General features: G+C 37.6%; 1 non-coding gene across 1 annotated transcript; it reads left to right on the forward strand.

The window, feature by feature from the left end:
• Positions 1-4460: 4460 nt before the first annotated feature.
• On the forward strand, positions 4461-4567 carry LOC141704220 (small nucleolar RNA R71). Its single transcript, XR_012567881.1, has one exon. It is a non-coding gene; the product is annotated as a small nucleolar RNA R71 (small nucleolar RNA).
• The last annotated feature ends 251 nt before the right edge of the window (positions 4568-4818 follow it).

Here is a 4818-nt window from a genome sequence, read left to right on the forward strand (position 1 = left end):
ATCAATTCCTAAAAGTTTAGGGTGAATAGTAACTTTCAAGAACAAATTTTTGATTCTTGATTTTATTTGTAAGGACAAGGTAGCTTAAGCATAGATCAAGGCTTCCATGGGCATTCCAAGGATCTTTCATTGATTAAAAGCTTCAAGAAGGTATAAAACTTCAAACCCTAGCTTTACTTTTGAGTATTAGGAATGGTTTTGATTGTTATAGTTCATGAGGAACATGATCCTGGTATACTTAGAGTGTGGTTGGATTTGTAATGAGTTTGAAGTTGTAAATCTTGATTATTGGTTAATGAACTTAAGTATAGCTTTTAGTTCATGTTTGAGGGTAGTATAAAGTTGATAATATTGAGTTGTTGGGGCTGTTGGAGTGTGTTTCGGATGGATGTTGGTTGTATGATTGATTTGGGGTTGATTGGTGGTTGTTTTGGAATGGTTTAAATTTGGGAAATCGCGTAAACATAGTCGTCGTAATGCCCGATTTACCGTAGACTGTTTTTGTTCTTAACATCAGAACCCTTGAACTCACTGATAGGTTTTGACCATTGCCATGATTAGATAGTTCATGTTACGAGCTTCGTTTTGATATGTGGTTCGTTGGATTCCGATGAACGGTTTAGGAGAAACGGCCGTTTTAAGTAACGACGTTTCGCGAACGAACCCTTACCCCTCGCCTTACTTTGAAACATAGGTTAAAGACCTTACAGGACTAATTGAAGTATGAAACATTTATGTAGGGTGTAATAGGAAGTTGGTAAGACACTCGCGAAGGAATCGCCTTAAAACTCGTAATGGTTAAATTATTAAAAATGGTGGAGCCGAGGGGACTCGAGTGACTTAAGAGAATCAGTAAGCGCAAAACGAGCGTTAGAGTCTGAGTTGTGATAGATGCATGTTGGTTAATTAGCAAATTTTGCGATATATTGAAGCATGCTGATATGGTATATATATGCATGCCTGTTTCGTATTCTTGCCATATATATCTGTTGGTTCAGTTGATAATACCTATGCTAGAGAATAGCGGTAATTTGCATATACCCTTAGTATAGGGACCCAAAGGTGAAAACATTTTCTAAAACCGGGAGTCGAGGATCCCGAGTAGATTATATATATATATATTTATATATATATATATATGGTTATAGTTTTCAAAACTATTAATCGAATAAGGTTTATTCGATAACTTTATTTTATTAATGAATATTATCTTGAATATTCATTCGAGGACTTATGACTCCTTTATTTTATTTAATGAATATTATTTATAATATTCATTCGAGGTATTATGACTCAGCTTATTTTATTTATTGAATATTATTTGAATATTCATTTGAGGATCTATGACTCCGATTATTTGCTGAGATATATTCTTTATTTTATTAAAGAATAAGGTGTCGATAATCAAACTCACTTTTGATTATTCAAATAAAGATAGTACTTTCGTATAGGTATATCTTTGGATATTTAATATTCATTTCAAGTATAAGTTTCAAAACTTCTACTTCAATTATTTTTATAAAGATGATTCTTTATGGAAATATTATTTAAATAATAATATTCAGATATTTTCTAATATATTGGGACTGATTTATTTTGTTAAATCAGCATCACTCCAAACATTCTTAAAAATGTTTTGCGAGTCTTCAAAATGATTTTTAAAATTTAGAGCGCATCCCAAAACTTATTTTTATATTTAAGATCCTCCTTTCGAAGGGGATTTGAATACTCGCTCAAAACCTGAGGGATCCGGCTCTGTGGTGTGTTTTATATTCGCAACAAGGTTGCTGTTTTGTTAAATGAATCGATTACTTACCCAACACTCCGGAAGTAAAATTCTTGGAACAAGTTAATCCATTAACAGGCATCGCCTGGGAAATATCGGTGAGTTCTCCTTTCCAACTAGATACGACTTCTTGGTGGAGCCGTATCAACAAGTTTCTACTTGGGGAAAGGGGGAACGAGCTTTACGTTTCAGAGTCATGGATTTCATCTGAACTAGGAGTGGCGTAAGTGGTCGAGTGGCGCCGGCCCAGCCTTATTATATTGGCCCAAATGGCCTGGAAGTTCCGCTAAGGCGGTCCATTCCTTAGGAGTTCAGTGTTCGGTTGACAAGTAAATCCGACAGGTTCTCCTCTACATGTAGAAAATGGTGGGGTTGCACTACTACGACTGATCATCGTAAGTGGTCTTCCTGGCGCGGCAAACTCCCGTAATGAGTTCATCATCCAATTGGATATTTCTGCAACACTACCCAGAGCACTTCGATAGAAAGGCTACGATTGGGCGATTGTTGAGTGTTGGCAGGGTCAAGTTTTCAAAATGATGTTTGCATCAAATGAAGTATCTCGTAACTTCATTTTATTTTGGTGATATTTTAAAGATTTAATCTATTCAAATCTGGTCTTGTAGTCTCATCTATGTGATGAACTTTTAAAACTAATTATAACTTGAACGGTGGTAGTTCAAGTAGTATTTGGAAAAGATATAAGTATATTGGAGTATCTTGTAACTTCATCTTTTAAACTTATATCTAGTAAATGATTATCTTATGCATGACGAAGATTTTCAGAAAAAACGTTGAGACAAGGTTAGATATATGAGACCACCTTGCAACGATATTTTTATACAGTTATACACTGGAACTCTGTGTGTATTATGCATGGAAGAGGACTTCCAATATTTTGAAAAGTATATATGTATATATATACTGAATATTTTGCGACTTCATCGCATTAAGATATCAACTTGGTTCATTTCTTCTTAACCAAGACTTTCTTGAGTACTATGAGAATGCTCATATATTGTAAATTATTATACATATTATTTCGGTGGGCTTGCTGCTCACCCTTGCTTTCTTCTTTCATCACACAACATCAGATAGACAAGATGAACATGACCAAGCTCCCAATTCGCGAGCGGATAGGAAACGTTCCGCAGTTTCCTATAGGCGTTGATGTCGCTGTAGCTGAGGTAGGAGCTACCAATAGGCTAGGCTTCAACTTTTGATGTACCAGATTTATGTATATTTATGAATTGTAATAATGGCAAAGAAAATGTAAATTTATTCAGAAAACCTTTTAAGGTGTATTGGCAGATAATTGTGGAATAAAATGACTTGTGATTATTTTTGGATATTCATCTCTGAGACTATAACTTGTGGTGTGTGTGTTTATTGTGGGGTCACAGTACAGAGTAGTTGATTATTTATTAAGATTGGGTGTTATTAAGGGAAATGGAACTCGTGACAACCCGGATCCCTGACCCCGGATTTGGGGGTGTTACAGAGAGCAACGGTCTCTAAGTCATCGAGATTCACTTTCTGAGAGAGAATACCTTTCATAAACCTCGCATAGCTAGGCATCTGTTCAAGAGCTTCAGCGAAAGGTATGTTGATATGAAGTTTCTTAAACACCTTCAGAAACTTAGCAAATTGCTTATCCAGCTTTTTCTTCTGTAGCCTCTTAGGAAAAGGAGGTGGAGGATAGATCTGCTTCTCCCCTGTATTACCCTCAGGAGGAGTATGTTCCACATTAGTCTTCCTTGGTTCCACCTCTACTTCCTTCTACAAATCTTCTTCAGCCAAAACTTCAGATTCTGGAACTTGAGACTTTTCAGGCTCTTCGTCTTGCTGAATTTGGGGGCTTACAACCTTTCTGGACCTTAAGGTGATGGAGTTCACCTGTTCTTCAACTTCCCTCTTGCCTGGATTGGCTTCTATATCACTAGAAAGCATTCCTGGTGGCCGATTCAATAAGGCATTAGCAATTTTCCCTATTTGGTTCTCCAGAGTCTTGATAGAAATAGCCTGGCTTTGGCATATAAGAGCCTGGTTTTTGCACATAAGCCGTAACTCCTCCAATTCAGATTTTTCATTCGAAGATAGACCTGCATCATGATTTTGTTGTTGAATTTGGAGTTGTTGTTTTGGTGCAATTTGTTACTGAAAACCAGGAGGGTTGAATAGCTTATTTCCAAACTGCTGGAACGGCTGTTGCATCGCATTTGGATTGTTGCTCCAGCTAAAGTTAGGATGATTCCAGTTGTCAGGATGATAAGTTTCTAGAACTGGTTGTTGTGATCTCTGAAAGTTGCTCATAAACTGAGCTGAGTCACTAGATATAGCGCATTGCTCCATCACATGCGGACCTGCACATAACTCACAAACACTAATTTTCTGCTTAACACCATAGTTAGCCAGAGAATCGATCTTCATAGACAACGCCTTTAGTTGAGCAGTGATAGCCGTAGCTGTATCCACCTTAAGAACTCCTGCTACCTTGTCCTGTGGACATCTCTGGGTTGGATACTGATATTAATTAGAAGCCATCAGTTCAATTAGATCATAAGCTTCCTTATAGCTCTTTGCCCATAATGCTCCACCTGATGCTGCATCGAGCATGGGTCTGGACTGTGCTCCCAACCCATTATAAAAATAAGTGATGATCATCCAATCAGGAATTCCATGATGAGGACACTTCCTAAGCATCTCCTTATAGCGCTCCCAAGCTTCACATAGCGATTCTCCCATTTGCTACGCAAATTGAGTAATAGCGTTTCTGAATGCAGCTGTCTTCACCATAGGGAAGAATTTAGTGAGAAACTTCTGAGCAAGATCTTCCCAAGTAGCAATCGAACCAGCTGGTAAAGAGTGTAACCAGCTCTTAGCCTTGTCCCTCAGAGAGAATGGGAAAAGTCTCAGCTTCACAGCATCTTCAGAAACACCGTTGAACTTGAAGGTGTCGTGGATCTCTATGAAATTCCTAATGTGTGTATTGGGATCTTCCGTTGGAGAACCCCCAAACTGGACTGAAGTCT

This window comes from Apium graveolens, unplaced genomic scaffold, assembly GCF_009905375.1.
Source record: "Apium graveolens cultivar Ventura unplaced genomic scaffold, ASM990537v1 ctg7578, whole genome shotgun sequence".
In the NCBI taxonomy this organism is placed as follows: domain Eukaryota; kingdom Viridiplantae; phylum Streptophyta; class Magnoliopsida; order Apiales; family Apiaceae; genus Apium; species Apium graveolens.